The 26,767-nt window shown below is 38.5% G+C and overlaps 1 protein-coding gene across 5 annotated transcripts in view; it reads left to right on the plus strand.

Annotated features, from left to right (window-relative positions):
* Nucleotides 1-26,767, plus strand: part of ATXN1 (ataxin 1) — a 492,208-nt gene that overhangs the window by 129,761 nt on the left and 335,680 nt on the right. The window contains exon 1 of one of the 5 annotated variants that reach the window (XM_027875818.1): nucleotides 22,257-22,362. The exons of 3 other annotated variants lie outside the window; for them this stretch is intronic. The gene's annotated coding sequence lies outside the window, so the exon portion shown is untranslated. Of the gene's footprint in view, nucleotides 1-22,256; nucleotides 22,363-26,767 lie in introns of those variants that run through there. One more of the 5 variants, XM_027875756.1, reaches the window with a different exon arrangement.

The following is a 26,767-nucleotide window of genomic DNA, read 5'->3' on the forward strand; positions in this document are numbered from 1 at the left end:
TAGCCTTTGACAACCCAGGGTTATCTCTATAACATAAAGACTTTAGTATTCATTATGTATGGGGGAGAAAATAAACATTTGTATAGTACCTATTATGTGACAGGCACTGTGCCAAGCACTTTACAAATATTATCTTCTGTAATCCTCATAACTATCTTGTGAGGTAGGTGCTATTGTTATCCCCATTTTCAGTTGAGGAAACTGAGGCAAGCAGGTTAAGGAACTTGCCCAGAATCACACTGCTAGTAAATATCTGAAGCTAGATTTGAATTCAGGTTTTGCTGACTCCAGCCATAGTGCTCTAACCACTACATCACCTAGCTGCATTCCAACCTCTGTGACCCCATTTGGGTTTTCTTGGCAGAGATACTGGAGTGATTTTCCATTTCCTTCTCCACCTCATTTTATACAAGAGGAAACTGAGGCAAACAGGGTAAAGTGACTTAGCTGGGGTCACATAGCTAGGAACTGTCTGAGAGCAGATTTGAACTCTGGAAAAGGAATCTTCCTGACTCCAGACCTGGCACTCTACCAACTACACAACCTAGCTGCCGAGAGAGAGAGAGAGAGAGAGAGAGAGAGAGAGAGAGAGAGAGAGAGAGAGATATCTCAGGATGGAAAGTATCTTTAGAATAAAACACGGTGCTTCATCAGAACGTATTTTCTTTCACTTTAGGGGTGCTGATATCTGTAACTTTATAGCTCAAATAGAGTTGATGTATTTCCTTTTGGATGATTGCGATTATAATCAGCTCATTTTGATGGCTGCATGATGTAGTTATTTTCCTTGTCCAAAGTCTCTTAATAACTGTCATTTTACTAATTCAGTTTGGAAATTATTTTATTCACCTTTCAAATATCAATGCTTTTCAGATTAGGCATACTGCCACCCAATGGTAGTAAGATGCTGTAACCATGTAGTGTGAAGAATAAGGGATAGTCCCTAAGTGTTTTTGATTGATATACAAGATAGGTTTTGCTTAGCTTTTTCTTTTTTCAGATAAAATATCTTTATTTTTATAAATTTATTGCTGAAAAGGTAAATTGAGCAAAATTTAAACAAAACTACTTTTAAAAATAATAAAGCAAACTAACTAAAAGAGTAATTAGGCATCTTTCTTCCCAATCACTTTATTGTGATTTCTGTCTAAATCTCATTTTGGAACAAAAAAAGTACATGTATATTTGTCTAATCAAGTAGTCTTTAAGACTGAATCATCTCTTTGACTTCTCCTTCTTCCTCAGTTCCCGTTTCCAATCAATCATCAAATAAATCCTCTTGGTTCACAATTTCTCTTGGGTTTTTCCCTTAGTATCCACTCCATGCTATTACCTTTATTCAGTCCTTTATTAAATTATGGCTGAACAACTGGGAGAGCTTCCTTCCCCTTCCAGTCTATCCCCTTTCTAATTCATCCTGTGCATTGCTGCCAGAATAATATTCTTAAAACATTGCTTTCATCATTTAATTCCTCTATTCAAAAGCATTCAATTTTCCATGACACCCCCCTCTCTTCCCCCATTGCTTAAAGGATAAAGTTCAAATTCCTTAGCTTAGTCCCTAAGCCTTTCCTCAGTCTGGCCCCAGTCTACTTTTCCAGACTTATTTACTACACAAACCCTCTACTCAATCCAAATTGATTTACTTGCCATTCCTAGAATATATGTTATCACTGCTATGCCTTTGCTCATATCTTTCCTCCTCCCTTGTACCTTCTTTCTGCTTATGCAAATCATATTTATCTTTTAAAGTGTAAATTCAATTATTGGGTCTTTTGTAAAACCTTCCTTGACTTCCTGAAATAAGAATTGATTTCTTCTTCATTTGAAATCATAATAAAGTGAAAAGAATGCTGAATTTGGAGTCAAAGGATATGAGTTCAAATTTTTGCTTATATACATCACACTTAAACCTCTGTGATCTTGAGGAGTTGTCTGGCACACACTTCTCTGTGTCTGCTTCTCATCTGTAAAATTAGAGGGTTGGTGTAGATGACCTTTAAGGTCCTTTCCAGCTCTCGAGCTATGATCCATAGTAATCCCTAGCAAAGAAGGTCCAAAATAAAACTCATTACCTTGCTCCCAAATCTTCCCTTTTCCTAACTTCTCTTTTTCTGCTGAAGGCACCACCATCCATCTAGTCCCTAAGGTTCAAAACCTTGGAGTTATCTTCAATCTTTTCCTCTCCCTCATTCCTCTTATCCTGTCAGTTGTCAAATCTTGTCAATTCTATCCTCGACTAAGAAGAATAGAACTTATTCATTGGTTATCACAGTGCATGGAACATAGTAGGCACTTATTAAATGCTTTTTGAATGAATGTCTAAACTACTTATCATTTAAGGCTAGTCTACAACTTCCCTTTCTGGATTCCTCTCACATTACTTTCTTCATCTACCCTTGCTGTGTGGCTAAACTGGGTTTCTTGCCCAACGTGGCAACACCTTTCCATCCACTGTACTTTTGCTTACACCGGTGTCTGAAATGTCCTGTCCTTACACTTCCCCAAACTGGAATCCTATCCAGCCCTCCAGTTCTCACTGAGGTGCCACCTCCTCTAGGTAGCTTTTCAGTGATCATCTTCCTTCCTAATAGGAAATAATTCTATCTTCCTTGGAGGTTTCAGTATACTTTGCACCTTTCTTCTACATTTGAAACTTTAATTTATGTTACATTTATTTGTATCTATCCACAGTAGTAGATCATGAGTGCCTGGAGAGTCAGCAGTGTTGTGGAAAGAACATTAGGCTTAAAGTCAGGAGACCTGGATTTGAATTCTAAGCTGTGTGAATATCAGTAGGTCATATAACCTTGGTTCCTCATCTATAAAATTAGGATATCACTTCCGTTACCCACCTTACAGTTTTGTTGTAGGGGAAGTAAGTTGTATACTTGAAAATGCTATATTTATTATTATTGATGTCAGGGATAATATGTTATTCACTTTTTTACCAACTTTAGTGCTTAACAGGGAGCCTGGCACATAGCAGGCCTACAATAATCATTTGTTGAATTGAACTGAAAGTAGCATGTACCAATTGTCTGGCCCCTCACCATGTACCAGAGAAGAAAAATGACAGGAGAAGGACTGAAAGTGAAGAGATTAAACATGCAGAATGAGGCACCCCTACCCTCTCCCTGCCCACTAGGGAGCCTTTTAGCCTCAGAGACTGCAGCAATGGGGAAAAATTCAGCCTAATGGAAGAGTTCCTGACCAGAACTACTGACCAGAGAGCAGAGGAGGAGGAATTTGTAGGATACATTGAGATCCTGGACCAAGCAGGAACCAAAGCTGAAAGGCAGTAGGAGGTAGAGCCACACAGAGAGAAGAAAATGTGGACCTAACTTTCATTAGGACTAGACTCACACGGGAGTCATATTCTGAAGAAGTGTTCCTCCCCTCCAACTGGGGCATGGAAAACAATATTAAGCCTAGTCTGTATTAACTCGGAGCTGGAGTTCTAGGTTATCGGTTACAGGGATTATACTGAAACTGCATTGGAAGACAGCTTTGAACTTTCTAAAGCATTTTTACAGTCATTATCTTCCTGGACATTAGCATTCTGACTATCTTCAGCTTACTGTATATTTGCTTATTTGTTCAAATGCAAACTCCTTAAAAGAATTTTTTTTAATTAAAAAAAAATGTGCTCCTACTTTCTATACCCAGAGCCTAGTACAATACCTTGCATATAGTCGGCTCTTAAAGTTTATTCACTTGACTTGAATTGAGTTTCATCTGTTTCTTGGTATATATGTCTTGTCTCACCTGTGGACTAATCTTAAGGCAGGAATTTTGTCATATCCTTTTCTTTCTATCTTTGTCAGCACCTGGAACATAGTAAACAGTCAGTAAATATTGATGGATTGATTCTAAAGCAGAAAATGGTAGTACACTGCCCTCTTTTTTTTTTCTGTATTGGTAATTTACCCAGTCATTTATATTAATGACTATAGACAAAGTAGTCAGAGATGAGTCTCAGATTTGCTCTTGCAAAAGAAGTGAGACAAAGGTCATCAGTCTTTTTGATCATCTCCAATTATCCTGGCTCTTGTGATTTGCGTATAGTAGAGGAGCATGATGGAAAGTTAATGGTGAGCAAAGGATGAAAAGAGTTTCCCATACACAGTTTCACTAAATATCTTTCTTGTTTAAGAAAGTAGTGTCTTGAGAATACTTGCCCACCCCTGAACCATGACGAGTATGATAAAAACTAAGAAATCCAAGGGCAGCTAGGTGGCACAGTGGATAGAGCACTGGACTTGGAATCAGAAAAACTCTTCATTATGGGTAAAATAAGAGTTCAATTGAGACAATTAGTGGAAATAGTACAGAGGACAGGAGCCCAAAGGACTGCTGTAATCTTAGCTTGGACTTCTGCTAGTTTATGTTGTAAGCTACAGTGTGCCTAAGGAGAACGGTGGAAACATTACACCAGTTTTGGAATAGGCTCAGCAGAGAACATTATCAGAACAGATTAGCAACTACAGCATTAGAAGCATGAATTGTCTCTCCATGCATGTGCCTGAACACACAGTTCCTACATTTATGTATACCATGCAGATACCTTGGCTCCATTTCTGTCCTTTGTGTGTGTGCCTAAGGCATGAGCCTAAGCCTTTGCAATCTTCCATGGATAGTGTGTGTACTTGTGAATGAGTGATCTCAAAACTGTGTGAGGGGAATGTTCTGTTGTTATTTCATTACTATGCTATTTCATTAAATGCTGTTTCTTTGAACTGTGCGTTCCCTGGCTGACTAATAAAAATCAACACACTGGCAGAAACTTGTGAGCTGTGACTTAAAGAGGATTCTGATTCACCAAGTACCAGAACCTGAGGACTAGTCTTCTGGGAGCCAAGGGGTGAAAGGTGCTACATATCTATATTAGAAAAGGGATTGATATGCTTTCTAATACTGCGTAAAACATTGGGACATGACCTATTCAGCCACTGGAGGGTAACTCAATCACAACTGCCACATAGTCCATTGAAAACTCCAAACTACTCTTGTAAAAAAAGAAAAAGCAAAGGGTATATGGGACATAGAATCATGGTATCTTAGCATTAGAGAGGAGCTCAGGCCATTATAGAGAAGGCAATTTTGATGACCCTTCTTGTCCTTGTAGACAGGAATTAATCTCAATCTGTGTGCCCTGAGAGTTAAGAATATATTCCCTACCTCTGCTTTAATTGGAGTAGACTTCATTATAGAATCAGAGGAGAAGTGAATTAAGGTGAGCTTTGAAAGAGGGATGAGATGTAGCTAGTTTGATGGCTGTGGGAGTAGGAGTGGGAGGTTGTTCTTAGGCATAAAGGATAGTAGCAGAGAAGGTTTGGCTGTTCTATTTCCGAAAATGGTGTATGGTTTTCATTGTTTAACACTTATTGGGCATCCACTAATCCTAAGGCTGTCCAGAAACATAAACACCACGTGTATAGGATATGTAAAAGAGAGGAAATGTATTCATTTCAGTGGCAAAATTAAAGGTCGAAGTCGTCATGTGGCTGAAAATTTAAATCTGCAGAAGTTAGAAAATTCAAAAGTTTAGCTACAAGCATGACTCAGTCCCTTGGGCATATGGTAGTAGTATTTTCTGAATTGTGGCATATTCTGTTAAGTTTCAGCCCCTGTATGTGCAAAGTTGTTGTTTTGAAGTTGCAATGAGAGCAAATAACTTTAAACTTCTGTGACTTTTTAAAAATTTTTCTACCATTCTCACCTATGACATTTCATGCCTTTGTAGGTTCATTTGTGAGGTGAACTTTTATATTGCTCATCACAAATTTTAAAATGAGGGAAATGCCCAGCCTGAGGGGTTTTCCATGTGATTTGCACATTTGAAATGTTAATGTGCTTATGGTAGCCCTCATTAGTGGAAAATGAGTGGGGCTTGAAGTTCTGAGAGACCTGAGTTTGAATTCAAGTATTAGTTATGTGACATTAGGCAAGGCAGTTAACCCCTCTGAGACTTACTTCTCTCAAATGTAAAATGGGAGTAATAATAGTTTCAATACCTATCATGTTATTGTCAGGAAAATGTTTTACAAACTTTAAATCACTCTACAAACATGCTATTTTTTAAAATACTTCTTTGTGTTGAAATAAAACAAAGCCATATTAATTTGAGACACTTTAATGCAAGGACTGGTAAATTCTTTATCTTCCTCCTTAGAACTCAAATTACTTCCACATTTGCATTAAGTTGCTCTAATTTAAAAATGCTGTTAAGAAATTACTGAGTTGTGCATTTCCTTTGATACCACTACTAGAAAACATATGTACATAAATATTTATAATAGTCTTTTTGTAGTGACAAAGAATGAGAAACTTGGGGGGGTTGCTTATTAGTTGGGGAATAGTTAAACAAACAAAGGTATATAACTGTGGTGAAGAGGATGGTTTCAGAGAAACTTTGGAAGAACATGTATAAAGCCATGCAAAAGGAAGTGAACAGTACCGAGAGAACAATTTATATAATAATGACAATATTATAAAGACAAAAATCTTTGAAAGTTTAAGATTACTAATTGATCATTGACTACAATGATCAATCACACTTCCAGAGGATTCTTGTTGAAATATTCTAGCCACTTTCTGAAAGAGAGGTGATAGATTCAGGGTACAGATTGAGAATTTTTTTTTAATAACATAGTTATTACCAATGCACGTATTTGGTTTACTCAAGTATGCATATTTGTTACAGGGGTTTTTTTCCCCCTTTTTCAAGTGGAGATTCTAGAAGAGAGAGAAAGAGAGACAGAGAGAGAGAGACGGGGGGGGAGAGAGAGAGAGAAGATTTTAATTCACTAGAAACAAAATAAAATTTTTAAAAACAAGTCATTGAAGCAATACTGTATAATTGTATAATGCTGGAGCTCTTAACCTGGGATTCATGAATGCATTTTAAAAGTATTTTAATAATCATATTCCAATATAATTAGTTTCCTTTGTAATGTTATATGTTTTATTTTGTGCACTTAAAAACCTTCTTCTGAGAAGGGATTCGTAGGCTTCACTAAACTGACAAAAGAGTCTGCAATCCCCCCAAAAATTAAGAAGCCCTGTATAATGAACAATAGGTAGCCTTGGGAATGCTGGCCAATGACTTCACTTCTATGGACTTCACTTTCCCCATTTATACAAAAGGAGAGTTTTAAGCAATGATCTCTAAGGTCCTTTTACTCTTTGATTAACATTCCATGATTCTGGGAATGGTGGGAAGGAAAAGAGAAGATCCTTAGAAGCCTAGCATGTTCTAATGGGGAAAATGTCTCTGCATATTTAGGAAATGTATTTATTAGAATTGAAATTCTTCAATTTCTCGGCCATGGTGGCCTTTTAGTTGTTAGAGAACCAGACTTTTAACCAAATTAGAATTCTTTTTTTTTTAAGTGAAAAAATTATGCTTCACTCTGCATTGAGAGCTGATCTGTTCTCTCTCTGGAGGTGAATAAGATTTTTCATCATGGGTCCTTTGGAATTGTCATGGATCACTGTCTTGATCAGAGTAGCTAAGTCTTTCACAGTTGATCATCATTAAAATATTGCTGTTACTATGTACAATGTTCTCCTGGTTCTGCTCACTTCACTTTGCATTAATTCATATAAGTCTCAGATTTTTCTGAATCCATCCTGCTCATCATTTTTTATAATATAATAGTATTCCATCACAATCATATTCCACAACTTGTTCAGCCATTCCCTAATTGATGGGCATCTCCTCAGTTTCTAATTCTTTGCCACCATAAAAAGCTGCTATAAATATTTTTGTCCAAATAGATCTTTTTCTCTTTTCTTTAATCTCTTTGGGATACAGACCTATTAGTGGTGTTGGTGGGTCAAATGCACAGTTTGGTGGCCCTTTGGGTATGTTCCAAATTATTCTCCAGAATCATTGGACCAATTTACAACTCCAACAGTGAATTAGTGTACCTATTTTTCCACATCACCTCCAGCACTTATTATTTGCCTTATCTGTTATGTTAACCAATCTGATGGGTATGAGGTAGTATGTCAGAGTTGTTTTAATTTGTGTTTCTTTAATCAATAGTGACTTAGAGCATTGTGTCATGTGACTATTGATAGCTTTGATTTCTTCTTCTGAAAACTGCCTAAAACTAAAATTCTTCCTGAAAGACCAAGTTTGTGGACAAGCCGATTTTGAGTTGGCAAGGAGTGAGGGATAAAAATACCTACCACTCTAATCATTTGAATAGTGTTTTCTAGGTGCCCCTCCCCCCAAAAGGTTTTTCTTAAGTTAGAAAAATGACATTTCATACTTAGTTAAGAACAGCCCCCCCAAAAAAACTGGAAAGCATTTTTCCAAAGTTTTAAGGTATATCATAACCTTTTACATGTATAATGTAAGAAAAAATGAATGCTATGTGATTCTATTTAAAATATTCTCTTATAGTATGAGTATTATTCTGGTAGTATAAGAGTTTCCCAAAATAATTTGACTACAGAACATTTTGGAATATATTGATGGAATTAGGTTTTTAAAAATTAAATTAAATTTTTTTAAATGAATGAAAATCTACCTTCTTTCTCTCCCAATCCCACCCACACTTGACTGAAAAAAGAAGAAAAAGAAAATCCTTGTAGCAAGTATCAGTTGGTCAAGCTCAGAGGTGGGAGGACGGGCATATGGAATACCCTTGGGTATTTGGACAAAATGGGAGTGAGGGGTTGTGGAGAGGAATACTTTGGATCAAAAGAAAAGTAAAATAGCCAATTTTCATATTGAAATATTGCCTCATATTTTTTTTTTACACAAAACACATATTCCTTGAGTTCAAAGATTGTCTTATTTCTGTCTTTGTATCCACATAACCTCGTACATGATCTTGGTTAATTAGCCAGCATAACACTGGGCTGCTACTGTAGATCATGTGATATGTAGTTGTTTAGCAACCCAGGCCTTTAAGTGTACAAATAACAATTCAGTTCAAACCATGAAAAGAACTCATGTTTGGTCTCTAGAATTAAGAGAAAGGGTTCTAACCTTGTATGTTCCATGACTCTTGGGCTCTGCTTCTATTCTTAGGGTGTCTGGTCTCTGACTGTAGCCGGCCTGTCTGACACTTTCCTTGAATTTGGCCACTGGCCACATCACTGACTTTGCTTGAATTGTCGCCCTGTCTATGGCCATTATCCCACTTTCTCAACCTAGGCTGAGCTTTCCGTCAGTGCTAGCTGCTTTGCTAACCATTGCCCAGTGCCTGCAGCTCTCACTGCTATAATGAGAAAAAGAAGACTCCTGCCCTACATCTCCCCATCTTTTCCAAGACAAAGGAAAAGAACCTTTTTGTACTCCTTTCCTGAATAATTATCATGAGTAACAATATTGTTTTCATGGAACTCATAATTATATAATGTTAAAATCTAGGGTCCCATGGAATTTTCCTATATAAATCCCAAGTACAGTAAATAATAATTATGATGGTAATAATAATAACAGAAATAATTGCTAACATATGGTACTTTAAAGTTTACAAAGCATTTTACATACATTATTTTATTTGATCTCGACAACTGTGTGGGGTAGATTTTATTTTCCCCATTTTACAGATAAATTGAGGGTAAAGGAGGTTAAGTGTCTTGGCAAAGGTTACATTTGCAAGTGTCCCATGCAGGATTCAAACCCAGATCCTCCTGACTTGTAAGAACAATATTTTTGCCACCAGACCACAGGGCAGACAAGTAAAAAGCAAAAAGAGGGCAGGCATAGATACATAGTTCCCCAGAAAGTTTTTATGAGAAATATTTTAAGCTGCTGAAAGTGGGATCTGTTATCAAGAGAAGTCAAATTTGAGTATCTAAATGGTCTTTGTTGTATGATGTTTGAGGGATGTTTGAATCTGACAGTACAAATGAAAAATAATTATTATTTTAAAATGAAAAAGTGACAAATGTACTGGTGCTCAGGTACCAAGTCTTTCATGAAACCTTTCCTTATTTTCTAGGTGGAAGTGATATCTATCCCTCCTTCCTCAGATTGCTCTTAGCATCATGTCCTAATTCCTACCATAGGACACCAGTCTGAAGGAGGAGAAATGTGTTCAGCTAGTAGACTTAGATAGGCAGCCCGAAACTGGATCAGAAACATAGCATCCTCATTGCTCAGCTGCCCTTTGTCTGGTTGACATGGTATGTGGCCTTTGCAGCAGCACAAACACACAATTTAGACAAGAACACCAATGGAACAAATTATACAAAAGACATCAAACCCCAGGACCTCCAACATTGCAATGGTGGTGCTACACTGCTCCTCTGAGCCCTGCTGGCCTCTGGGTCTATACTGTCTCTGCTCACCACCACAGATAGGCCCATTTGAGCAACAAATGAACCTGAATGGAGAGATGTACAAGAGATGTTGTAGAGGAGGAATCAATCAATAGGACTTGGCAACTGATTAAAGAGAGTCAAAGAAGACCAAAGAGATGAAGAATGCAACAGTTTTAAACTGGGATGACTAGAAGGATGGTGGAACCGTGGGCATCAATAGGGAAAGTAGGAAAAGGTCTGGATTTAGTAGGGGAGTGATTGAAATGAGTAACAATAGCCCACATTTATATTGTGTTTTAAGATTACAAAGTGCTTCGCATGCTTTGTCTTTTGATCTTTGCAAAACATTGTAGAATAGATATAGTTCTAATGAGTTTCATTTTACACATGTTGAGTTTGAGATGCTCATGGGAAAGCCAGGTCAAGAAGTGTAGCAGGCAGTTGGAAGATGAGAGACTAGAGTTTAGGAGAGAGATGAGATCTAGTGAAGTAGATTTGGTAGTCATCTGAATAGAAATTATCATTGAATCCAGTGGGAGTTGGTGATACCACCAAGAGAGAAAAGATCATAGTCATTGAATTAGAACTACAAGGGACCTTAAATGTCTAAATCCCTCATTTTACAGAAGAGGAGACTGAGATACACAGAGATTAAGAGACTTACTCAGCATCACGCTGCTAGTAAGGCAGAATTTGAATTCAAGTCTTCCTGACTCTAAACCTAGAGCTCTATCCATTGTGCCACCTAGCTACCACCGCACTCTATCATTTAAATAAGAGGACCCAGACATAGATCCACTTAGGAGCTGGAATGAAGCTAATGAATTCAGCAAAAGGGACTGAGAATAAACCAGCAGAATGCTATGAAGAGAGTCAATAGAGAGCAGTGTTATGAAAACCCAAGGAGGAGAAAGTATCCAGGAGAAGGGGTTGGTCAGTTGTATCAAAAATGTACAGATGTCAAGAAGGGAGAAGACTGAAAAAAAGACCATTGAGTTTAGCAATAAAATCTTACCTTATTATTTTATTGTAATTATTTGTTTCAATTTCATCTTCTCTATTTCCTTCACTTTTCCTTTTCTCCTCTTTTTTTTTCTTTTTTTGGTAGTACTCTTCATTGATTTTTATGTGAAATTATCTGCTGCATATGTCTTTTCCTTTTTCTTTTCAATCATCCTTTGTATGTATTGCTGAGTGTACCCTCATTACAAACAAATATGTACATCACTAGGGCCGTTACTGTCTTGCAGATGTGGGAATTTTCCCATGTTTCAGAGACAACTAAAACATTTACAATGCTTTAGCACTCCAGCTTTGTTTGACACTATTGTCTTAGCTCTTAGAGTGAGGTTGGAGTGAACAATATAGTGACTTTGGAACTGTGAAAGCGACAGGCAGGGAGAAGAGTGAGGATGATTTATAGATAATACACTCAGTTAGGTTATCTCCTAAATGCATGTGCCGTTATGCCACTGCTAATGGTATCTAATGACCTTGTGTTCTGTACATGCTTGGTCTTTGCATCAGGAATTCATTTGCTGCTCTATACATAGCTAGATTTATGGAAATGGTATGGCCAGTGAAAGTATCAAATAGTGGGGGTGCCTGGGATGTTTTAATTTATTGTTTTAATTTGTTTTAGTTTGTTTGAAATGCAAAAGTTTGCTTTGATATATTCAAGAGCTTCTAGGATTAGAAGCTGCATTTTGGTGCTTATTTGCAGAAATGTTAATAATTCCTTTTTTAATGGAATCATCACACTGGAAGTACCTTAGAGACCATGTAGGTCAATCCCCTTCCTTATTTCAGAGGTGAGGGTCCAGAGAAGTAAAAGAATCAGCCTATTAATGGACAAGCTGAAACTAGAACTCAAGTCTCCTGACTAAATGACTAGGGCTTTTTTTCATTGTAACACTTTGGTTCTTATCTATTCTTTCTCTTTTCAATTGACAAATCAGCAGGCATTTATTAAGCACCTATAGTATGCTCCAGACACTGTGTTAGTCACTGAGGGTACAAAGACAAAGAATCAGTCTCTGCCTTTAAGGATATTCTGTTGGCAGAGACATCATGTTCACATGTAAGTATGTGTGTATGTAATATGTATATCTATATACATTTATGTTCATATATACATATAGACATATGTATGTGCTTACCCATATACACACATACAAATAAATATATATACACATACATATAAACAGAGTACCTGGAACATAGTAAGTGCTTGTTGACTTGACTGAACTTACAAATTAATTTTGGCAGAAAGTAGGGGGAGGCACTAGCAGCTAGGGAAATCAGGAAAGGCTTCATATAAAAAAAATGGTACTTAAACTAAGCTTTGAGTAAAACTTGGGATTCTGAGAGTCAGAGGTGAAGATGGAGGACATTCCAGGCATGGGGGACATGCAGCCAATGCAAAAGCACAGAGATGGTCTATAAAGTATCAAATTTTTGAGGAAGAGCATGAAGAACAGTTTGGTTTCCCTTTACTTTATCCAGTAGCAACTTTATACAATATGTCACTCTAGAGAGGGCTCCTCCTGAGGGCTGTTTGTGGGCTGATATTCTGATTAACTACATACTGCTTTCCAACAGGTCACCCAGTTTCCTTTGGGAGTGACCTTTGCCTGGCCCTTGTGTTTAACTATGAAAAAATACTGGCAGATCTTCATTGATCCAGGTTTATATTGCACTTCTTCTCTCTAAGGGTTTATACATAGGGTCATAGAACAGTGATTTCTCTGAGTGTGTTTGTTGGGACAGAGGATACCTTCCTGTGGCCATTTTCCCCCTGCCCCCCAAGGCTCTTATTTATCCTCTTTGCTACCAATTTGGCCAAACCCCAAGATATGTGTCCTTTTTTATTGACTTGTATTCAAAATTTGGGGTTACTTTGCCCTCTCTACCTCCATTACAAACAACCCTTCTTTAGGAAAGTCTGATACATGGACATCTGAATTTATAAAACAGATGGTTAGCAATACAGAAGGATTTCAAGATCCCTTTAAAGAGTGATCTCCTCTAATGCATGTAAGAAACATAGACCAGACTATAAAGAGTGGATTTAAAACTTTCCAGAGACATTGCCTTGATGTAAAGTGAGGCACTTGGGGTTATATAATGGGTCTCCAAAGTACAGTACTCGACAGTCCGAATAGGTACAGAGTAGCACCTTAATGAAAACTCAGGCACCTTTGCCAGCAATAATAATGTTTATGGTTAAGAAGTGACACCCATTTTACCCTTTGCTCTCCTCCCACCGTCATTTGGTGACTGGGCTCTGGTTACTTATCCTTTGAGAAAATTTCTTCACCATATCCATTTCAGTACTCCCTCAGGCCTTCCACTTTGGAGATAAAGGATGCCAATGGATTTTGAGGAAACGAACAATAGCATTACATGTTTTCTAGCAAAAATGGGAGGGGAAAAGTTTCTTTGCCATATAAATGAAATGTGGTGAGAAGCAACCAAATAGAAGCAAAGTGCACATGGGCAGAGGTAGGTTGTGAGTCCCTCCCTCAGCTTCGTGCGGATGTAATCATGGGAGAGTGTTTGACTTCAGTCTGTACCCTTTTGCCTTCCAGACCTCAGTTACTGACAGCTGACCAGAGTGACTTAGAAAGAGAGTGAGTGAGTGTGTGTATGCTCTATCTGGGTGATGATTTCCCAAAACATCCTGGTCTTTAAGATCACAAACAAATCTAGAAAAGAGTGCCTCTCCTTTTCTCTGTCTCTTTGTCTCTGTCTGCTCTATCTCTGTATCCATGTCTCTTTATTTCTCTGTCCCTCTCAATGTTTTTTGTAATGAGAACTCTGTGGGTTCTGATAGGGGGATGCATTGGACGTGGTGGTAGTAGAATTCAGCTTCCACAATACAAGGGGAGAAATCTAAGTAAGTTCTAGCTATGCTCTGTTATATCCCTCTGATCTAAAGACACTTGAAATCTCAATTGCTCTAGATTTCCCTCTCTTTGTGTGGCATTTCTAATTCCTATGGACCATTGACCGTGGGACATCACTGTGTCATGCAGTCTTCATCCTACCTTACCTTTCAGCAGCTTTTGACACTTTACCCTTTTCTGCTGGACTCCCTTTCTTTCATTGGCTTCAATGAGACTGCTCTCCTTTTGGTTTTCTTCCAACCCATATGACTGTTCCTTCTTAATCTCCTTTGTTAATTCATCATTCACCCCTTGGACTCTTTCTTGTCCATGCTAGATATGTATGTTCATCCAGAGGTAGCTAGATGGCACAGTGGATAGAATGCTTGATCTTGAGTCAGCAAGACAGTTAAAAAATTAATCCTTAGACATTTACTAACTGTGTGACCCTGGGCGTCAGGGTCTTAACTGCTGTCTGCCTCAGTTTCCTCAGTTGTAAAATGGGGATGATAATAGCATCTACCTCCCAGGGTTGTTGGGAGAATCAAATGAGATAATATTTATAAACTGCTTATAGCACAGAACCTGGCACATAGTAGGCACTCAATAAATCTCTCCTCCCTCTGCCTCCTCCTTCCTTCCAAAATCTCTGTCCTTTGTCCTATGTTCTTTTCTTTCTGCATTCTTTCTTGGGGATCACATCTATTCTCCGGGGTTCAATGATAACCTTTAAATAGAAAACTGCCAGTCTTATGTATCCAGCTCTAGGTCTCTCCTGAACACTAATCTCACCTATTTAGTTGTTTGCTTGTCATTTCCAGTGGGATATTTGAGTATCACCTCCAATTCAACATGTCTAAAACTGAACTCATTATATGGTTTCAGTATAGCTTAAAGGCCTGTGGCCTCTTTTCCTCTTTACTGCCTTTCCCCACCTTTCCTTTTGCTTTCTGATGCCTAGAAGTTCTTTTATAAGTGTTTTTAAGTCTTTTTTTTTTTTTTTACTACAGTTGGAAGTAAAAGGTGAGTCATTGCTGGGAGAGGTAAAACAGTGACTGAAACTCATTAGAACTGTAGCCTATCCTTGACTTAGAGTAAGCAACAGATACCAGATATTTTCCTGTTTTGATGAGGGTAGAAGTTTGGAGAAAAGCTCTGATATTTTGCGAATATCTGAGAACTATTTGGCACTCAGTTTCTCTTATGGTTTCATTTCTAGATTATGAGGCATTTGATAGTTTTGTGGCTAGATTGACTAAGGGTCAAGTTAGTAGGCTATGACAAGGAACTTAACCTAGAAAACTATGAGGCTTCACCTTTCTTATCTCCTTGTTTATTCACGGGGAATAATAGAATAAGAGACTTGGGGCAGGTAGGTGATGTAGTGGATAGAGCACTGGCCCTGAAGTCAGGAGGACCTGAGTTCAAATCTGTCCTCAGACACTTAATAGCTGTGTGACCCTGACTAGTCACTGAATCCCAATTGCCTCCAAGAAAGAAAGAAAGCAGGAGAGAGACTTAGAAGGACGTTAGAGGCCATCTAGTTCTGTTGCCTCATTTTCTCTAATTTTTTTTTCTGAATTTACATCAGTGACTCATAGCTAAAGTAATGAATTTGAATGAACATTCATTTATATGTATACCCATATGGGTTTCACATCTATTAAGCATCTATTTCTAGTCCAGGCATTAATCATTTTGATTTGTGTGCATGTGTGTGTGTTGGGGGGTGGGGGTGGGTATGACCTGAGTTCAGATCCTATTTCTAACACTTTTCTAGTTGTGTGACCCAGGACAAATCACTTAACTCCTCGTGTGTCTCAGTTTCCGCATCTATTGAATGAAGACATTGGACCTGATAACTTCTAAGATCCCTTCCAGTTCTTTTTTTCCCCTTTGTTTATTTATTTTTAGTTTTCAACATTCACTTCCACAAGATTTTGAGTTCCAAATTTTCTCCCTATCTAGTCCTTCCCCCCCACCCTAAGACTGCATGCATTCTGAATACCCTTTTCTCTAATCTGCCCTCCCTTCTATCTCCCCCCTCTTTTTTTTTTGGCAATTGGGATTAAGTGACTTGCCCAGGGTCACACAGCTAGTTAGTAACAAGTGTTTGATCTGAGGCCGGATTTGAACTCAGTTCCTCCTGACTTCAGGGCCAGTGCTCTATCCACTGCGCCACCTAGCTGCCCCACCCCCCTCTTCTCTTATCCCCTTCCTCTTCTATTTTCCTGTAGGGTAGGATAGATGTCTATACCCCGTTGCCTGTGTATGTTATATCCCAGTTGCATGTGAAAACAATTTTTGACATTTGTTTTTAAAACTTTGGGTTCTAAATTTTCTCCCTTCCTCCCTCCCCCTATACCCTCATTGAAAAGGCAAGTAGCTCCATACAGGTTATACATGTGTAGTCTTGCAAAATACTTCCATAGTAGTCATGTTGTGAAAAACTAACTATATTTCCCTTCATCTTATCCTTCTGTCTTTTGACCCTGTCCCTCCTCATAAGTGTTTGCTTCTGATTACACCCTCCCCCAATTGCCCTTCCCTCTATTATTCCCCCACTCTCTTATCCCTTTCCCTCTTATTTCCCCATAGGGTAAGATAGCTTTCCATACCCAATTGACTGTGTATATTATTCCCTCCTTAAGCCAAATCCAATGAGAATAAGATTCACTCATTCCCTCTCACCTTCCCCCATTTCCCTTCCACTGTAAAAGCCTTTTCTTGTCTGTTTTATGTGAGATAATCTAGCCCATTCTACCTCTGCCTTTCTCCTTCTCCCAGTATAATCCTCTCTCACCCCTTAATTTTATTTTCCAGATATCACCACTTCATCTTCAACTCACCCTGTGCCATCTATCTCTCTATCCATCTATCTATCTATCTATCTATCTATCTATCTATCCATATAATTTTTCCATTCCAACTACCCTAATACTGACAAAGGTCTTGTGAATTACAAATATCATCTTTACATGCAGGAATGTAAACAGTTCAACCTTAATAAGTCCCTTATGATTTCTCTTTCCTGTTTACCTCTTCATGCTTCTCTTGAGCCTTGTATTTGAATGTCAAATTTTCTATTCAGCTCTGGTCTTTTCATCAAGAATGCTTGAAAGTCCTCTATTTCACTAAATGTTTATTTTCCCCCCTGAAGGATTATATTCAGTTTTACTAGATGATTCTTGGCTGTAATCCTATTTCCTTTGACCTCTGGAATATAATATTCCAAGCCCTTCTGTACCTTAATGTGAAAGCTGCTGAATCTTGTGCTATACTGTATTGTTTCCACAATAGTTCAATTGTTTCCTTCTGGTTGCTTGCAATATTTTCTCCTTGACCTGGGAACTCTGAAATTTGGCTACAATATTCCTAGGAGTTTTCCTTTGGGGATCTCTTTCAGAAGGTGATTGGTGGATTCTTTTAATTTCTATTTTACCCTCTGGTTCTAGAATATCAGGGCAGTTTTCCTTGATAATTTCTTGAAAGATGATGTCTAGGCTCTTTTTTTGATCATGGCTTTCAGACAGTCCAATAATTTTTAAATTATCTTTCCTAGATATATTTTCCAGGTCAGTTGTTTTTCCAATGAGATACTTCACATTGTCTTCTATTTTTTCACTCTTTTGGTTTGTTTTACAATGTCTTGATTTCTCATAAAGTCACCAGCTTCCATTTGCTCCATTCTAAGTATTTTCTTCAGTGAGCATTTGGACTTCCTTTTCCATTTGGCCAATTCTGCTTTTTAAGGCATTCTTCACCTCGTTGGCTTTTTGGACCTCTTTTGCCATTTGGGTTAGGCGATTTTTTTTTGTTGTTGTTGTTGTTGGCTAGGCAATGGGGTTAAGTAACTTGCCCAGGGTCCCACAGCTAGTAAGTGTTATGTGTCTGAGGTCGGATTTGAACTCAGGTTCTCCTGAATCCAGGGCTGGTGCTCTATCTGTTGTACCTCCTAGCTGCCTTAACCTATTTTTTAAGGTGTTATTTACTTCAGTATTTTTTTGGGTCTCCTTTAGCAAGCTGTTGACTTGTTTTTCCTGATTTTCTTGCATCACTCTCATTTGTCTTCCCAGTTTTTCCTCTATTTCTCTTACTTGCTTCTCACAATCCTTTTTGAGCTCTTTCATGACCCAGGTCTGATTCATATTTTTCTTGGAGACTTTGGATGTAGGAGCTTCGACTTTGTTGTCTTCTTCTGGTTGTATGTTTTGATCTTCTTTGTCACCAAAGTAAGATTCTATGGTCTGACTTTTTTTTGCGCAGTTTGCTCACGATCACAGCCAATTATTTGACTTTTAAACTCTTTGTTAAGGTAGAGGTCTGCTTCCAGTGTGGAGAATGTACTGTCCCAAGCTTTGGGGGTTTTGTGCAGCTGTTTTCAGAGATACATCTAGGGACCTGTACATTTTCTGTTCTTCCAAGGTGGTATGATCAAAGGCGAGGTGTTTACTCCTGGTCTGTGAGTGACCACAAGCACTGTTTTCTGCCTTGTTACTGTGAGGAATATTCCCTTTCCACCACCACTACAAGTTCCACCATGCTAGTGATCCTTCTAATCCCAGGACTGCAACCTAGAACTATTACCCAGATCCAAGCAAGGCAAAGCAAGAGATTCCTGCCTCAACACAAACAAAAGAGATCCCTGTAATCCCTCTCTGATCAGTCACTGGATTCTCCCTCCATCTGTGGGCTGAGAACTCCAGAAGCAGCCACTGCCCCAGGGCTGCACCAGGACTAGGGCTGGAACCAAGCTTCTCTCTCCCTGCCGTCACAGACCTTTCCTACTGACCTTCTAAGTTGTCTTTGGCGTTTGTGGGTTGAGAAGTCTGGAAAGCACCACAGTTGCTTGTGATTCAGTCCCTTGAGTCCTGCTCCAGATTCTCTGAGGCCTAGTCTTTGCCTGTGCACCCACACTGAACTGTGTTCCTCTCCCAGCCTGGCGCAATAGACCTTTGAATCAACCATCCAGGTTGTCTTGGGCTGGAAATTTGTTTCACTCTGTCTTTTTGTGGATTCTGCTGCTCTGGAATTTGTTTAGAGCCATTTTTACAAGTATTTGGAGGGGTTTGGGGGAGAGCTCAAGCAAGTCACTGCTTTTACTCTACCATCTTGGCTCCGCCCCCCTTCCAGTTCTAACTCTGATATTCTATATTCCTATGATATATTTGTATGTCAGTCTCCAATTTAGAAATGTTTTACATTCTAAAAGTCATTTTGCAGGTAGGGTATTTGAAGTCATAAACCTTTTCCCCACAGAAATAATATTCCCCCAAACTCAGCCCCCCAACTCTTTCTTCTTGACTTTTCATCATCTGAACCCACATACCTCAAATGTGCTCCCTCCTCATGTGTATCTTAGAATTCTTATCTTCATTCAAAGCTCAGGGTACTGCCTCCTACAGAAACTGTAGCTTGATCCAACAACTTAGTTGTTGGTTACCTCTCCCTTTTCATATTCTAATGTTTACATATCTGTGTGTATGCTAGACCATCTTGTGACTTCTCCATCTTCCTTCAAGTTCCAGCTAAAATCCCACCTTCAATAGGAAGCCTTTCCTTATCCCCCTGAATTCTAGTGGCTTCCTTCCATTGATTATTTTGAACTTATCCTATATATATCTTGTGGATATATAGTTATTTGCACATTGTCCCCTCCCCTGTTTCCCCTATCATTAGTCTCAGCTCATTGAAAGAAGGAACTGTGTATCGTCTTTGTATTCTTCTGGCACTTAGTAAGTATTTAATAAATGCTTATTGATTGACATGCCAGATCATCCTTTAAGAAATAAGATTTTGGGGGGAAGGGACTGTTTTTCTATTTTTATCTTTGTGTATCCATAACCTATTGCAGTTCCTTGCACGTAGTAGGTGCCATGTAAATGTCTGTTGTGATAAATTGAATACTCTAAATGGGAACCGTGTTCCCATCTGGCTTCAGAAGCCCAGTGAAGCTAGAATCAGAATTTTCTACTTATGAAATGTGTTTCTCCTGAATTAATGAAAAAAATTCAAATTTTAATAGTGAGCCTGTCTGATGATAGAGGCCAAACTATTGCCAAATGTAAGAGCTCATGTGATATCAGTGCTTATGACAGCTACTTGTTATTTAATTCTTACACTACTAAAATAGTTTCTGAACTTCTCTGTGGTCTCTGTCTCTGTTTCTCTATCTGTTTCTCTATATCTTTCTCTGTTTATCTTTCTGAATTTCTGTCTCTGTCTGTCTTGTCTGTCAATCTGTCTCTCTTTTTCTAGAGAGTTTTCCTAAAGAAAAAGACATCTAGTAATTAACTTTAAGGTCTAAATATGTTTTGTACTACTGACATTAACATGAATTCTAATATCAATACAACCTTGATCTTGTCAGGGACTTTTATAACAATGATAGAAATATGTTTTCCTGGACTTCCATTATAATTTCTGGAACAGACACACCTTGGTTTCTTTTCTTTGCTCTTATTTCACCTGGCCTAGATAACAGCCATCCCAAATTGTCCTCTTCAGCAGGGGGTGAATAATGAGAGAATATTCAAAGATGTTACCGGTATAGTCTGAGCCACTTGATTAGGAACTGAAGTATCTTACATCAATTTTCATGCCTGGTTGTGACTGACTGGAGTTGAATGATACTATTTCATCACCTTTATTCAGCTAGAAGACATTGTATAGTGAAGGAGAAGGAAAGCTGGGCTTGAAATAAGAAGGCATAGGTTCAAATCCTGTCATTGAATATTACTAGTTTTATAACATTGGGCAAGTCATCTAAACTCTGATTCTTGGTGAGATGGGAACAGTAAAATTATAATACCTATCTGATAGGTTTGTTGTAAAGAAAGTGTTTTGTAAGCTTTAAAGCATTTCATAAATATGGGTTATTATTTTCAGTATACATAGTCTACAATCTATTAAAAGATCATAAATTTAGAGGTGGGAGAAAATATAGCTGTCATTTAGTGCAATCTCGCCATTAAATAGATGGAAAAATAGAGACCCTGAGAATAGAAGTCATTTATTTAAGCTACTCAGATAATAGAGCTTAAATCCAGATCCAGGACCTCTGACTGCTAGTGTTCATTCCACAATACTACAGTTACAGAAGGGTATTAAAATGAGTTACATGCATTGCTAACATGTATTTTCATAACTATGTTTCTTGATCTCTGTATTTTGAAGATTTCTCTCCTAGAAGTAACAAGGTGGCACAGTGGACAGAGAGCTGGGGTTGGAGTCAGGGAAACCTTAGCTTGGATTTGACCTCAGATGCTTTGCTAGCTGGGTGACCCTGGAGAAGTCATTTATCTCTTTCTGCCTCAATTTCCTCAACTATAAAAAAAGATAATAATAGCACCTACCTCCCAGGGTATTTGTGAGAACCAAATGCAGTAATATATGTAAAGGCTTTGCAAATTTTGAAGTGTCATATACATGCTACCATCATCATTATCATCATTATACTAAATAATCAAATTACTGAGTTGATACCTCAGAAGGTACAGAGTTGATACTGTCTGATGAGATTCTTGTCAGGTTTTTCATGTGTCCTCAACAAGTCTTCTGTGTTAGGGGTTATCTTGAGTCTGAAGGTGGGGTTGGAAAGCAGAAAGGTAGGCTCTGAATTAGACTGAGCTCCAAAGACAAACAGTACTTCAACTATTTCATTTATTGCTAGCCCTGGCTAAGTGATTTATAGGGCCTTTCTGTCCTGCCCACAGGTCATCAGAATTTATAAAGGAAACAGTTGAAAAACAAAATTTTCATAAGTTGCATGTTGAAGAAAGCATAACTTCTCCCCATCCCCCTGTTTCTGCAGGTGTCAGGGAGCACAGCTGGTGAGTTACACCAGGACAGCTCATCTGGAAGAGACCTAAAAGGACGTGGGATGCTACTTTTTTTTTTTTTTTTTTTTTTTTTTTTTTTTTGTTGCACTTAGTGTAGGAAGGTTTTCTAAGTTCTTAATTAAACAGTTGACCTTATGGTGAGGCTGGTCAAAACTACAGCTAAATGTCATCTAAATGACTTTCCTAGCCTCTGAATTTGCATGTGAAGCAAGAGCAGCCCTAGGCAAAACTGAGAAGTAGACTGTTGTTCTTCTAGCTCCAAGGCTCTCCTTTATCACTCCCCCATCCCACCCAGGGTGTTTAAGCTCCTTCCATCTTCTTCCCTCATCAAAACTTAATCTCAGGTAAGGACTTTATAAACTCCTACATCTTAGATACACTGAGAGACCTTACTATATTACTTCTGCTAGGGGTTTTTTTGTTTTGTTTTGTTTTGTTTTTGTTGTTGTTTTTTGGCTTTACAAGGAGCTAGAAGCACCTTCTAGCTCACCTTCAGGAGGCCTCTGTCTCTGTCTCTGATTCTGCCTTTAACTTTCTCTCTCTTTGCCAAAAGCAGAGCCTGCTAATAATTTCTTGGATTGCCTTAATGATAATTTTATCCTCCATTCCTCCCATTAGAATGTAAACTCCTTGATAGTAGGGATTATTTCATTCTTTGTCTTTGTATTTTTAGCACTGAGCACAGTGCACAGAACACTGTAGAAGCTTAATAAGTATTTGTTGATTGATTGATTAATCAATTGATTAAAAAAAAAAAAGAGGAACCAACAAAAGCATGTGCTATGATGGATCTGATTTTCACCAAAACAGAGAGGCACTGATTGTTGGAGTGGGATTGTGATAGAGAAGAAAGAGGAAATTTGGGAATAGTCTGTCATGTGGGATGGATTTGGGGAGAACAGATTTCATTCAGAGAGGATGGATAGGATCTCATGCACCAAAATTCTATAAAGGAAGTTAGTCCAAGAAGGATGGGTAATTCTCAAAAATGAAAATCTGAGGTTACTAGGAGATTTTTTTTAATAAGGACAAAGGGAGTTGTCTAAAGAGACTGCTATAAATGAACAGAGAATTCATCAACTCACTTAAATTTTTAAATGTATAAAAGATGGAAGCAAAGGCAGCTAATGAAGGATGAATATTAAAGCATGACACAGTGTTGCAAAAAGAGTATCAAGAGTGCTAATGGTGAGAATGAGCTGAGGCTAATGAGGAGAACTAAGGCTATAGCTAATGGGAGCTTTTGAGCTATAGCAGGGAAAAGAGAATGAACAAAGGATGGAGAGAACTACTGTTTTGGGGTGAATGGGACAATGATAACCAACAATGAAGAAGAAATAGAACTACTGAACTATTTTTTTTTCCCTACCAAAAGATTGATCTTTGGACTGGAAAGGACAAAGTCAAAATGGCTTACAGGGACTTGATCTATCACCAAGATCACTAAGGAGATAATAAGAGAACATTTAGTTGACCCTGATTAGTTTAAGTCCCTTGACTCATGAAATCACATCTTTTGACACAGAATGAACTGGCAATTGTGATTTCTGAGCTACTGTTAGACAACTTTGAAAGATTGAGGAGAGCTAGAGGAGCAAAAGAGGATTAGGAAAGGGAAAATATTTCAATATTGAAAAAAAGGAAAAGAATGGATCCTGCATCCTAAAGGCCAATGAGCTGTATTTATTCTTGGCAAAATTCTAGAATGTGTTATTAGAGGGGTGGTTAGTGAACATCTGGAAAAGGAGGCAGTGGTCATAAAGAGATAGCATAATTCTTTTAAGAAGAGTTCATGCCAGACTAACTTCATTTCCTTTTATGATAGCCTTACTAGAATGATAAATCAGAGGAATATTTTAGTTATAGTTGTAGCAAAGCAATTAATAAAATCTCTCAGGCTATTTTTATGGACAGGTTGAGGAGGTATGAACTAGGTGAGAATACAATTAGGTAGATTTAGAACTGGTTAGATGGCCATACCTAAAGAACTGGTTTGATATTTACAGATAGAAAAGTCTTTGGTGAAGTGCCCCAGAGATGAATTCCTGGACCGGCTCTATTTACTACTTTTGTCACTGACTTCCATAAGAATATAAACATTGTGCTCATCAGCTAAGCAGACAATACAAAGTTGGAGGATTGTCTGATACACTGGATGACAAAGTCAGTATTTTGATAGGCTAGAACATTGGATCGATTCTATTGAGATTCAATAGGGAGAGATGAAAATTCTTATACTTGGAAATCAACTTATAAAATGGGGGTATAGCTAGAGAGTAGTTTATTTGGAAAAGATCTGGGGGCTTTAATGGACTGAAAACTCAGTTACAAATAAATAGTATAATACTACACCCAGGAAAGCTAATACAGCCTTAGAATGCATTATGAGAGGCATCATGTCTAGTCAGGGAAGTGATAGGTCCATTGTATTCTTCCTGATCATACTATACTTGGAGTGTGGTTTTCATTTTTGAACACCACTTTTCGGAAGGACTCTGATGTGTCCAGAAGGTAACAATGCTGGTGAAGAGCCTTGAGATGAAGCCATAAAAATATGGAGTGAAGCACCTATAGCCTTTATCCTAAAGAAGAGGAGGTGTCAGGGTGTTGTGTGATAACAACCTTTAGGTTTTTGAATGCTTATGGTGGAGGAGATGGATTAAATTCATTCTCTTTAGTCCCAGTGACCAGAACTAGGAATGCTGGGTGGAAGTTGTAAAGAGGCAAATTAGGTTTGATATGAAGAAAAAAAGTTCCCTAATAAATAAATATCCCAAAATAGAATAGGCTGCATCAGGAGTTGTGGGTTCCCCTTCACCTGAGGTCTTCTCATGTAAGTTGTGACCACTTAATGGATCTCTCGTCCCAGTTCTTGTCTGGGCATAGGCTTGAGCCTTTTAACCTTGGAATTCTCAGAACTTTTCAATCAAATGAATGAATCTCAAATTGTATAGTTTCAGGTACGGTCATGAAGCTAGAACTAGAAGGGACCCTCAGAGGCCATTTAGTTTAATCCCCTAATTTTTCAGTTGAGGAAACTGAGGTCCATGAAAGTTAAGGTAATTGCCTGAGGCGAAGGTCATAAACAGAAGAGGCAGGGTTTGATTCCAGGTACTCCGGTTGTTTCTGTTATACCATGTTATTTCCTTTTGAAAAAGTCCTATGGTGGACAGAGGTGACTTCCTAGGCACCCCAGGCCTATGTCAATGGCATGGCCACTTGTACTGCCTAAACTAAGTGTCTGACCAGGGACTGGTTTTGGATTTCAGTATCCTCCCTAGTTGCATATTCCTCATGTAAATTGAGCAACATGGCCCTTTTATACCACCTTTATAGCAGTATGCAGAGCTGCTTTTCTTTCCCGTGGACGGTGAAGTGTTTGTCCTCTCAAAGTTTCCTCACATAACCATTCTGTTCATGTTACTTGTGCCACTGCATGCCTGTGTGTAAGCCTGTCACTTTATCTATAGCCTTCCCCTCCCCTGGAATGGTTACTCAGCTCTAGATTGGGGATTGTAGTAATCCTTCATTGAAATAAAATACCCACCCACTGTGTGCATATGCCTATCTGAGATGTCCCCCTTTGAACTCCAGAATAGCCTTCTGCTTCTGCTTCTCTGTGGGCCAGCCAGGTAGGTCAGAGCTTGCAAGAGATTATGTTGCAAAGGCACATCATTTCCCCTGGACAGCCACTGGCTCTCCTAATTGCAGAGTCTGAAGTGCAAAGGAAACACACCCAGTAGGGCTGTGGAGTGTGGAGGAACATGTAGGTTGAACACCTTGGAGACATCCAGCTCTGACGAAGTTCAGGTTCAGCTTTCCTCCTTCCTACTGATGAAGTTCCCTGACAAAGCCCGAAGGAATTTTCTTTCCACCAGAGGTGTTTATAACCTCTAATTTGCTCACCCCTCCTAAGTTTTTTGGCAGACTGCCACCGAGCTTGCTGCACACTCCAGGCCCCAGAAAGGTGAGGCTCATCTCCCAGCTTGCCCATTGCACTGGATGCAAATAAGGCAGGAGACAGGCTTCCTGGCGAACGAGGGACAACCATTCTTTCCCGCACAGCTGCCCTGGATGTTTGCATGTTGGCCACCCAGAAAACCAATCAGGGAACAGAAAGGTGGTCACTGTTGCAGTAAGTAAATGAAAGGGATTGCTTAGATTCATCTGGGGGCAGCTGGCCCAGCTCATCTGAGCCGCTTCTTGGAAGCTTATTAATTTAAACACTGAGGAGCGCCTTGTGCTGTCGGGGAGAAAAGAAGGAAGAAGAATAGTCCTTAATGAAGATTCCTTTTTTATATCTGTTTTGAGTTTGGTAAGGGCTCCCCTTTGGAAGAAAAGAATTCGACAAATGCTCATATAGTATTTGATACAACCTTAGAAGGTTTGGTTCGTGCACTAAAACAGGTTCTGACCTCATTTCCCAGAGGAGTTATAAATGAAAAAAAAAAAAGGGAGTACTAATTAGTGCCTCATTAAGTACTTACAGTGAAGTATGATAATTCTCCTGAAAAGATAATCTAGTCGATGAATAAAAAGCCAGACTCACCTTTAAAATAGCACTAGAATACAAAGTCATTTTAAATCAAAGACTTCTTTTTCACATTGGTGAAAAATTACAATGTTTTAATGGGTCCTATACATAAAAGCACAAAGGGATCTTTCAGAACATGCTGATGTTAGAAAAGTTATCTATTTTGAAAGCTGTCTCATAGTCTGAGTTTTTTCACCTGAATGGTTCCAGACACA

Source organism: Vombatus ursinus, unplaced genomic scaffold, assembly GCF_900497805.2.
Source record: "Vombatus ursinus unplaced genomic scaffold, bare-nosed wombat genome assembly UNPS02000577.1, whole genome shotgun sequence".
NCBI lineage: Eukaryota > Metazoa > Chordata > Mammalia > Diprotodontia > Vombatidae > Vombatus > Vombatus ursinus.